Source organism: Schistocerca piceifrons, chromosome 7 (assembly GCF_021461385.2).
Source record: "Schistocerca piceifrons isolate TAMUIC-IGC-003096 chromosome 7, iqSchPice1.1, whole genome shotgun sequence".
In the NCBI taxonomy this organism is placed as follows: domain Eukaryota; kingdom Metazoa; phylum Arthropoda; class Insecta; order Orthoptera; family Acrididae; genus Schistocerca; species Schistocerca piceifrons.
The window spans coordinates 7,761,745-7,774,561 of record NC_060144.1 but is presented as its reverse complement, the minus strand read 5'-3'; positions in this window follow the sequence as shown (position 1 = coordinate 7,774,561).

The following is a 12,817-nucleotide window of genomic DNA, read 5'->3' as shown; positions in this document are numbered from 1 at the left end:
TTGCAACGCCACAACTAACTGAGCCTTATTATCTGGCCTACCTATATTCCCACAGGAAGCACAATTCCCATCATATCATTAGATTATTACATCACACACATCTTTAAGCTCAGCCTTTGTGTCTAAAACTTCAAAACAAGTCAACCACCATTTTAATATATCTGACATACACAACTAGTATCTGCTTCATTTTTAGCACAGTCAAAATTAAAGACAAACTTAGAAACAAGATTATTTCAAAATGCTGATAGCAACATTTCCATAAGCGAAAATATCTCTATGAGAGAAAACATTGTCTCAAACAAAATCAGCAAAATACAATTACACAGTACTTAACAAAAGTCATTCGCTCGCACGGTGAACTGATAGGCAGCTCGGGCCATGATCTTCGTCATGTCTACCTTCCTTGCATCTCACACAAAACTCCGGTTGCACACTCTGGTTCAACAAATATTTCTTTCTCCACATTCCAGTCATTTAATTCTCACTCAAAAAACCATTGGATGGTCAGATATTTTCCGGATCCACATGCATACAAAACTTGGCCCTCACTAACTTATTGGCACATCTGTTTTCCGCAGCAAGAATTCCATATTTATTTGATCCTCCCAAGTTTATTTCATAATAGGCTGTTGATACTTGCTTTCTGCACTACTCGTATATAGCGTTATTACTGGAAGGAGTAAACAATTTATCAACAGTTGCACATACTGGCCGTCATGCACAATGTTATGTTTAAGTACATTAACAACACAAAATTTATTGATAAAAGCATAATCACATTTGGGGTGTCACTCCAAAACATTTCGCGTTACTCAGTAGCACTGTGCAACACTTGTAATGATGCAGTTGTCTTTTATATTAAAACAACACTTCAACTGACTGACATTACATAATTCAACAATTTTGCCAATCCAAATACAATTAACATTTCAACATTAGAAATATGCACATAACTAAAGACCAGAACCTGTTTCTCTCAAGGTGTCGTATCAAAGCACGCACTTTGCAAGTTTTAGGTTATATTAAATACATCACACACAATAAAATTGCAATCGACATCTCATTCTGGCCAAATTAAATTTACCACAAAACTAAGGCGTCCAATCACCATTCCTTACCTCAGTAACATTCCACGTTGTGCTTTAAATCTCACATTGATGTGCACAAACTTTTCACATTTGTATGTCTGCCTTGAATATATGATACTTCTAGCACACTGCTTTCCCTCAACAATACACAATTAACAGTAAATAGTACCAGCCCAAGTAATAATGCAACACTGCCTCTCAACGAGTTTCAGAAACTCTTAGTAAACCTCTCTGTCATATCCCATGGCTTCGCAGCATGGAGTGGCTCACATCCTTAGCAGGAATTGGTGAAAAGGGTAAACATTCTCTAGCCTGCTTCACCCTGTCAAAGCAAGAAATGCGTCACCAATGACACATTACATACAAACAATTATCACAAGCAATGCTTTCATAACACACTTTGTACTGTCCCAGTGTCACTTTCACACGAATGCAGATACCGGTAACTACACTGTTCCCCAGTATGACAACTATTCCCCATATCGATTCTAACTACACAACATATGTATCTATTAGTCATCCTTATTTAAGCTAAGTACCTGTCATAAAGGAGCTCTTCACTCACCATGTACTCAAAATTTATGAACGGAAAAAACTCAGACACAACAACACAAAATACACTCGCCCATGGTACATACAGAAACAATCAAATGCTCAACGTGTTATGCACAAGAGAAAGTCACGTCAAGCAAACTCAGCTATATTGAAACCTCAATCATTAACTATACCTACTAACAAATAAAGTTTCATCTTCACAATTCACTCAGCTCCTACACATGTCGACCAATTCGACAAGTAATCTGGACACATATTTACAAACCATACATCCCAACCTGAACTGATGCCAAAAGACGGGTCACAATGGCCCATGTCTGGAGAAGCAAGCAAATCTTCTATGCAACTCCATAACACTATAATGGTTGTCTCTGAACAATATCCACAGCTACGCTTTCTCTCCAAAATTTCACATTCAAGCATTGTGTCTGGTACAAGACGGCACATTTTTCATTTTTCCCATCCCTGTGTACCTTCTTCTGTGTTCATCGACATATGCTGATACTATCTACAATCATAATGTAAATACTCACTAACCTCCACTGTCGTCCATCAGCATTCACCATACACATTCCAAATGTAGGCTCATGGAAAATGTCATGATTCTACAATTCTTCGGTATAGAAGAAAGTTGAGTCACATTGTCCCTCAGAGCAGATACACTGCTATTTTCCAATTGTATTGTACATTATGTATTTCCTCAACAGTCATTAGCCTACGTTTCCTGTTAAATACTCTGCACTGAGGAGCCATGACGCTATTACTTTACAACCTTCCTCCAATACTTTGAATTCTCTACTATTATCTGCACTTTTCTAGAAGAGGTTTTTAACATCTAACAGAAGATCAGCACATATAATCCTGCAAAAGAAAAAAATAACAACAGTGTCCCTGTTAGGGGACTCCATACATCAGGAGCTAACCTGTATCTGTTAGGGGACTTGCCATGCATCTGGAGGTAACCTGTATTCATAGTCTTTCTTCACTTGCACCTCAACAACACGTCGCTCAGTTACTTCCATTATTTGTTCTGCTATTTTGCTCTTAACAGCCTGTAGCACAGTGTCACTTCTGTAGTTCTTCTCTTGGTCAAAAGAATGTCTTCCATCAGGGACCGACTTCATATGTTCTCATCAAATTACAACAATAGAGCTCCACATTCTCTTTGCAAACGTTTAGCGTTTTTACGTAGTTGCTGGCTAACTACCATTGCAAGTCTTCTTCACAGCTAATGATAAATGCACACGCCATCAGATCCCACAACAGAGATCATTTACAAAAATATATTTGCTAACTGTAGGTGCCCATATTAGCAGTAGCAAACAAATAACCAGTATCATTTTAAACACATAAACTACACAACAGATGCACAATCAAGGTTCAAATATTAAACTCCATCCCAACAGTAATACAGATGCAAACCCCAACAACCAATGCAGAAAACGATTATTTTTGCAATGCCACACTGAAATTCTGAACTTAAAACTAACTGAGCCTTATTACCTGGCCTACCTATATTCTCACAGGAAACACAATTCCCATCATATCATTAGATTATTACATCACACACATCTTTAAGCTCAGCCTTTGTGTCTAAAACTTCAAAACAAGTCAACCACCATTTTAATATATCTGACATACACAACTAGTACCTGCTTCATTTTTAGCACAGTCAAAATTAAAGACAAATTCAGAAAGAAGATTATTTCAAAATGCTGATAGCAACATTTCCATAAGCGAAAATATCTCTATGAGAGAAAACATTGTCTCAAACAAAATCAGCCAATACAATTACACAGTACTTAACAAAAGTCATTCGCTCGCACGGTGAACCGGTAGGCAGCTCGGGCCATGATCTTAGTCATTTCTACCTTCCTTGCATCTCACAAAGAACTCCGGTTGGACAGTCTGGTTCAACAAATATTTCTTCCTCCACATTCCAGTCATTTAATTCTCACTCCAAAAATCATTGTCTCGTGGGATATTTTCCGGATCCATATGCATACTACACTTGGCCCTCACTAACTTATTGGCTCATCTCTTTTCCGCAGAAAGAATTCCATATTTATTTGATCCTCCCAAGTTTATTTCACAATAGGCTCTTTAATACTTGCTTTCTGCACTACTCATATACAGCATTATTACTGGAAGGAGTAAACAATTTATCAACAGTTGCACATGCTGGCTGTCATGCACAATGTTATGGTTAAGTACATTAACAACGCAAAATTTATTGATAGAAGCATAATCATTTGGGGTGTCACTCCAAAACATTTCGCATTACTCAGTTGCACTGTGCAACACTTGTGATGCTGCAGTGGTCTTTTATATTAAAACAACACTTCAACTGACTGACATTACATAATTCAACAAATTTGCCAATCCAAATACAATTAACATTTCAACATTAGAAATATGCACATAACTAAAGACCAGAACGTATTCCTCTCAAGGTGTCATATCAAATCACGCACTTTGCAAGTTTTAGGTAATATTAAATACATCACACATAATAAAATTGCAATCAACGTCTCTTCCGGACAAATTAAATTTACTACAAAACTAAGGCGCCCAATCACCATTCCTTACCTCAGTAACATTCCACGTTGTGCTTTAAATCTCACATTGATGCGCACAAGCTTTTCGCATTTGCATGTCTGCCTTGAATATACGTTACTTCTAGCACACTGATTTCCCTCAACAATACACAAGTAACAGTAAATGGTACCAGCCCAAGTAATAATGCAACACTGCCTCTCAACGAGTTTCAGAAACTCTTAGTAAACCTCTCTGTCATATCCCATGGCTTCGCAGCATGGAGTGGCTCACATCCTTAGCAGGAATTGGTGAAAAGGGTAAACATTCTCTAGCCTGCTTCATCCTGTCAAAGCAAGAAATGCGTCACCAATGACACGTTACATACAAACAATTATCACAAGCAATGCTTTCATAACACATTTTGTTCTATCCCAGTGTCACTTTCACACGAATGCAGATACCGGTAACTACACCGTTCCCCAGTATGACAACTATTCCCCATATCGATTCTAACTACACAACATATGTATCTATTAGTCATCCTTATTTAAGCTAAGTACCTGTCATAAAGGACCTCTTCACTCACCATGTACTCAAAATTTATGAACGGAACAAACTCAGACACAACAACACAAAATACACTCGCCCATGGTACATACAGAAACACATCAAATACTCAACATGTTATGCACAAGAGGAAAAGTCATGACAACCGAACTCAGCTATTCCGAAAGCTCAATTATTAACTATACCTACTAACAAATAGAGTTCATCTTCACAATTCACTTAGCTCCTACGCTTGTCTATCTATTCTGCAAGTAATCTGGACACATACTCACAAACCATACAACCCAACACAATGGCCTGTGTCTTGAGAAGCAACCAAATCTTCTATGCAACTCCGTAACACTATAATGGTTGTCTCTGAACAATATCCACAGCTACGCTTTCTCTCCGAAATTTCACATTCAAGCATTGTGTCTGGTACAAGACGGCACATTTTTCATTTTTTCCATCCCTGTGTACCTTCTTCTGTGTTCATCGACATATGCTGATAATATCTACAATCATAATGTAAATACTCACTAACCTCCACTGTCGTCCATCAGCATTCACCATACACACTCCAAATGTAGGCTCATGGAAAATGCCATGATTCTACAATTCTTCGGTTTAGAAGAAAGTTGAGTCACATTGTCTCTCAGAGCAGACACACTGCTATTTTCCAATTGTATTGTACATTATGTATGTCCTCAACAGTCATTAGCCTACGATTCCTGTTAATTACGCTGCACTGAGGAGCCGTGACGCTATTACTTTACAACCTTCCTCCAATACTTTGAATTCTCTACTATTATCTGTCCTTTTCTAGAAGAGGTTGTTAACAACTAACATAAGATCAGCACATATAATCCTGCAAAAGAAAAAAATAACAACAGTGTATCTCTTAGGGGACTCCATACATCAGGACTAACCTGTATCTGATAGGGGACTTGCCATGCGTCTGGAGGTAACCTGTATTCATAGTCTTTCTTCACTTGCACCTCAACAACACGTCGCTCAGTTACTTCCATTTTTTGCCAGCTGCTTTGCCCTTTAAAGCCTGTAGCACAGTGTCACTTCTGTAGTTCTTCTCTTGGTCAAAAGAATGTCTTCCATCAGGGACTGACTTCATATGTTCTCATCAAATTACAACAATAGAGCTCCACATTCTCTTTGCAAACGTTTAGCATTTTTTCGTAGTGGCTGGCTAACTACCATTTGCAAGGTCTTCCACACAGCTAATGATAACAGACACGTTATCAGATCCCACAACAGAGATTCATTTACAAAAATATATTTGCTAACTGTAGGTGCCCATATTAGCAGCATCAAACAAACAACCAGTATCATTTTAAACAAATAAACTACACAACAGACGCACAATCAAGGTTCAAAAATTAAACTCCATCGCAACAGTAATACAGATGCAAACCCCAACAACCAATGCAGAAAACGATTATTGTTGCAACGCCACAACTAACTGAGCCTTATTATCTGGCCTACCTATATTCCCACAGGAAGCACAATTCCCATCATATCATTAAATTATTACATCACACACATCTTTAAGCTCAGCCTTTGTGTCTAAAACTTCAAAACAAGTCAACCACCATTTTAATATATCTGACATACACAACTAGTATCTGCTTCATTTTTAGCACAGTCAAAATTAAAGACAAACTTAGAAACAAGATTATTTCAAAATGCTGATAGCAACATTTCCATAAGCGAAAATATCTCTATGAGAGAAAACATTGTCTCAAACAAAATCAGCAAAATACAATTACACAGTACTTAACAAAAGTCATTCGCTCGCACGGTGAACTGATAGGCAGCTCGGGCCATGATCTTCGTCATGTCTACCTTCCTTGTATCTCACACAAAACTCCGGTTGCACACTCTGGTTCAACAAATATTTCTTTCTCCACATTCCAGTCATTTAATTCTCACTCAAAAAACCATTGGATGGTCAGATATTTTCCGGATCCACATGCATACAAAACTTGGCCCTCACTAACTTATTGGCACATCTCTTTTCCGCAGCAAGAATTCCATATTTATTTGATCCTCCCAAGTTTATTTCATAATAGGCTGTTGATACTTGCTTTCTGCACTACTCGTATATAGCGTTATTACTGGAAGGAGTAAACAATTTATCAACAGTTGCACATACTGGCCGTCATGCACAATGTTATGTTTAAGTACATTAACAACACAAAATTTATTGATAAAAGCATAATCACATTTGGGGTGTCACTCCAAAACATTTCGCGTTACTCAGTAGCACTGTGCAACACTTGTAATGATGCAGTTGTCTTTTATATTAAAACAACACTTCAACTGACTGACATTACATAATTCAACAATTTTGCCAATCCAAATACAATTAACATTTCAACATTAGAAATATGCACATAACTAAAGACCAGAACCTGTTTCTCTCAAGGTGTCGTATCAAAGCACGCACTTTGCAAGTTTTAGGTTATATTAAATACATCACACACAATAAAATTGCAATCGACATCTCATTCTGGCCAAATTAAATTTACCACAAAACTAAGGCGTCCAATCACCATTCCTTACCTCAGTAACATTCCACGTTGTGCTTTAAATCTCACATTGATGTGCACAAACTTTTCACATTTGTATGTCTGCCTTGAATATATGATACTTCTAGCACACTGCTTTCCCTCAACAATACACAAGTAACAGTAAATAGTACCAGCCCAAGTAATAATGCAACACTGCCTCTCAACGAGTTTCAGAAACTCTTAGTAAACCTCTCTGTCATATCCCATGGCTTCGCAGCATGGAGTGGCTCACATCCTTAGCAGGAATTGGTGAAAAGGGTAAACATTCTCTAGCCTGCTTCACCCTGTCAAAGCAAGAAATGCGTCACCAATGACACATTACATACAAACAATTATCACAAGCAATGCTTTCATAACACACTTTGTACTGTCCCAGTGTCACTTTCACACGAATGCAGATACCGGTAACTACACTGTTCCCCAGTATGACAACTATTCCCCATATCGATTCTAACTACACAACATATGTATCTATTAGTCATCCTTATTTAAGCTAAGTACCTGTCATAAAGGACCTCTTCACTCACCATGTACTCAAAATTTATGAACGGAAAAAACTCAGACACAACAACACAAAATACACTCGCCCATGGTACATACAGAAACAATCAAATGCTCAACGTGTTATGCACAAGAGAAAGTCACGTCAAGCAAACTCAGCTATATTGAAACCTCAATCATTAACTATACCTACTAACAAATAAAGTTTCATCTTCACAATTCACTCAGCTCCTACACATGTCGACCAATTCGACAAGTAATCTGGACACATATTTACAAACCATACATCCCAACCTGAACTGATGCCAAAAGACGGGTCACAATGGCCCATGTCTGGAGAAGCAAGCAAATCTTCTATGCAACTCCATAACACTATAATGGTTGTCTCTGAACAATATCCACAGCTACGCTTTCTCTCCAAAATTTCACATTCAAGCATTGTGTCTGGTACAAGACGGCACATTTTTCATTTTTCCCATCCCTGTGTACCTTCTTCTGTGTTCATCGACATATGCTGATAATATCTACAATCATAATGTAAATACTCACTAACCTCCACTGTCGTCCATCAGCATTCACCATACACATTCCAAATGTAGGCTCATGGAAAATGTCATGATTCTACAATTCTTCGGTATAGAAGAAAGTTGAGTCACATTGTCCCTCAGAGCAGATACACTGCTATTTTCCAATTGTATTGTACATTATGTATTTCCTCAACAGTCATTAGCCTACGTTTCCTGTTAAATACTCTGCACTGAGGAGCCATGACGCTAGTACTTTACAACCTTCCTCCAATACTTTGAATTCTCTACTATTATCTGTACTTTTCTAGAAGAGGTTTTTAACATCTAACAGAAGATCAGCACATATAATCCTGCAAAAGAAAAAAATAACAACAGTGTCCCTGTTAGGGGACTCCATACATCAGGAGCTAACCTGTATCTGTTAGGGGACTTGCCATGCATCTGGAGGTAACCTGTATTCATAGTCTTTCTTCACTTGCACCTCAACAACACGTCGCTCAGTTACTTCCATTATTTGTTCTGCTACTTTGCTCTTAACAGCCTGTAGCACAGTGTCACTTCTGTAGTTCTTCTCTTGGTCAAAAGAATGTCTTCCATCAGGGACCGACTTCATATGTTCTCATCAAATTACAACAATAGAGCTCCACATTCTCTTTGCAAACGTTTAGCGTTTTTACGTAGTTGCTGGCTAACTACCATTGCAAGTCTTCTTCACAGCTAATGATAAATGCACACGCCATCAGATCCCACAACAGAGATCATTTACAAAAATATATTTGCTAACTGTAGGTGCCCATATTAGCAGTAGCAAACAAATAACCAGTATCATTTTAAACACATAAACTACACAACAGATGCACAATCAAGGTTCAAAAATTAAACTCCATCCCAACAGTAATACAGATGCAAACCCCAACAACCAATGCAGAAAACGATTATTTTTGCAATGCCACACTGAAATTCTGAACTTAAAACTAACTGAGCCTTATTACCTGGCCTACCTATATTCTCACAGGAAACACAATTCCCATCATATCATTAGATTATTACATCACACACATCTTTAAGCTCAGCCTTTGTGTCTAAAACTTCAAAACAAGTCAACCACCATTTTAATATATCTGACATACACAACTAGTACCTGCTTCATTTTTAGCACAGTCAAAATTAAAGACAAATTCAGAAAGAAGATTATTTCAAAATGCTGATAGCAACATTTCCATAAGCGAAAATATCTCTATGAGAGAAAACATTGTCTCAAACAAAATCAGCCAATACAATTACACAGTACTTAACAAAAGTCATTCGCTCGCACGGTGAACCGGTAGGCAGCTCGGGCCATGATCTTAGTCATTTCTACCTTCCTTGCATCTCACAAAGAACTCCGGTTGGACAGTCTGGTTCAACAAATATTTCTTCCTCCACATTCCAGTCATTTAATTCTCACTCCAAAAATCATTGTCTCGTGGGATATTTTCCGGATCCATATGCATACTACACTTGGCCCTCACTAACTTATTGGCTCATCTCTTTTCCGCAGAAAGAATTCCATATTTATTTGATCCTCCCAAGTTTATTTCACAATAGGCTCTTTAATACTTGCTTTCTGCACTACTCATATACAGCATTATTACTGGAAGGAGTAAACAATTTATCAACAGTTGCACATGCTGGCTGTCATGCACAATGTTATGGTTAAGTACATTAACAACGCAAAATTTATTGATAGAAGCATAATCATTTGGGGTGTCACTCCAAAACATTTCGCATTACTCAGTTGCACTGTGCAACACTTGTGATGCTGCAGTGGTCTTTTATATTAAAACAACACTTCAACTGACTGACATTACATAATTCAACAAATTTGCCAATCCAAATACAATTAACATTTCAACATTAGAAATATGCACATAACTAAAGACCAGAACGTATTCCTCTCAAGGTGTCATATCAAATCACGCACTTTGCAAGTTTTAGGTAATATTAAATACATCACACATAAAAAATTGCAATCAACGTCTCTTCCGGACAAATTAAATTTACTACAAAACTAAGGCGCCCAATCACCATTCCTTACCTCAGTAACATTCCACGTTGTGCTTTAAATCTCACATTGATGCGCACAAGCTTTTCGCATTTGCATGTCTGCCTTGAATATACGTTACTTCTAGCACACTGATTTCCCTCAACAATACACAAGTAACAGTAAATGGTACCAGCCCAAGTAATAATGCAACACTGCCTCTCAACGAGTTTCAGAAACTCTTAGTAAACCTCTGTGTCATATCCCATGGCTTCGCAGCATGGAGTGGCTCACATCCTGAGCAGGAATTGGTGAAAAGGGTAAACATTCTCTAGCCTGCTTCATCCTGTCAAAGCAAGAAATGCGTCACCAATGACACGTTACATACAAACAATTATCACAAGCAATGCTTTCATAACACATTTTGTTCTATCCCAGTGTCACTTTCAAACGAATGCAGATACCGGTAACTACACTGTTCCCCAGTATGACAACTATTCCCCATATCGATTCTAACTACACAACATATGTATCTATTAGTCATCCTTATTTAAGCTAAGTACCTGTCATAAAGGACCTCTTCACTCACCATGTACTCAAAATTTATGAACGGAACAAACTCAGACACAACAACACAAAATACACTCGCCCATGGTACATACAGAAACACATCAAATACTCAACATGTTATGCACAAGAGGAAAAGTCATGACAACCGAATTCAGCTATTCCGAAAGCTCAATTATTAACTATACCTACTAACAAATAGAGTTCATCTTCACAATTCACTTAGCTCCTACGCTTGTCTATCTATTCTGCAAGTAATCTGGACACATACTCACAAACCATACAACCCAACACAATGGCCTGTGTCTTGAGAAGCAACCAAATCTTCTATGCAACTCCGTAACACTATAATGGTTGTCTCTGAACAATATCCACAGCTACGCTTTCTCTCCGAAATTTCACATTCAAGCATTGTGTCTGGTACAAGACGGCACATTTTTCATTTTTTCCATCCCTGTGTACCTTCTTCTGTGTTCATCGACATATGCTGATAATATCTACAATCATAATGTAAATACTCACTAACCTCCACTGTCGTCCATCAGCATTCACCATACACACTCCAAATGTAAGCTCATGGAAAATGCCATGATTCTACAATTCTTCGGTTTACAAGAAAGTTGAGTCACATTGTCTCTCAGAGCAGACACACTGCTATTTTCCAATTGTATTGTACATTATGTATGTCCTCAACAGTCATTAGCCTACGTTTCCTGTTAAATACGCTGCACTGAGGAGCCGTGACGCTATTACTTTACAACCTTCCTCCAATACTTTGAATTCTCTACTATTATCTGTCCTTTTCTAGAAGAGGTTGTTAACAACTAACAGAAGATCAGCACATATAATCCTGCAAAAGAAAAAAATAACAACAGTGTATCTCTTAGGGGACTCCATACATCAGGACTAACCTCTATGTGATAGGGGACTTGCCATGCGTCTGGAGGTAACCTGTATTCATAGTCTTTCTTCACTTGCACCTCAACAACACGTCGCTCAGTTACTTCCATTTTTTGCCAGCTGCTTTGCCCTTTAAAGCCTGTAGCACAGTGTCACTTCTGTAGTTCTTCTCTTGGTCAAAAGAATGTCTTCCATCAGGGACTGACTTCATATGTTCTCATCAAATTACAACAATAGAGCTCCACATTCTCTTTGCAAACGTTTAGCATTTTTTCGTAGTGGCTGGCTAACTACCATTTGCAAGGTCTTCCTCACAGCTAATGATAACAGACACGTTATCAGATCCCACAACAGAGATTCATTTACAAAAATATATTTGCTAACTGTAGGTGCCCATATTAGCAGCAGCAAACAAACAACCAGTATCATTTTAAACACATAAACTACACAACAGACGCACAATCAAGGTTCAAAAATTAAACTCCATCGCAACAGTAATACAGATGCAAACCCCAACAACCAATGCAGAAAACGATTATTGTTGCAACGCCACAACTAACTGAGCCTTATTATCTGGCCTACCTATATTACCACAGGAAGCACAATTCCCATCATATCATTAGATTATTACATCACACACATCTTTAAGCTCAGCCTTTGTGTCTAAAACTTCAAAACAAGTCAACCACCATTTTAATATATCTGACATACACAACTAGTATCTGCTTCATTTTTAGCACAGTCAAAATTAAAGACAAACTTAGAAACAAGATTATTTCAAAATGCTGATAGCAACATTTCCATAAGCGAAAATATCTCTATGAGAGAAAACATTGTCTCAAACAAAATCAGCAAAATACAATTACACAGTACTTAACAAAAGTCATTCGCTCGCACGGTGAACTGGTAGGCAGCTCGGGCCATGATCTTCGTCATGTCTACCTTCCTTGCATCTCACACAAAACTCCGGTTGGACACTCT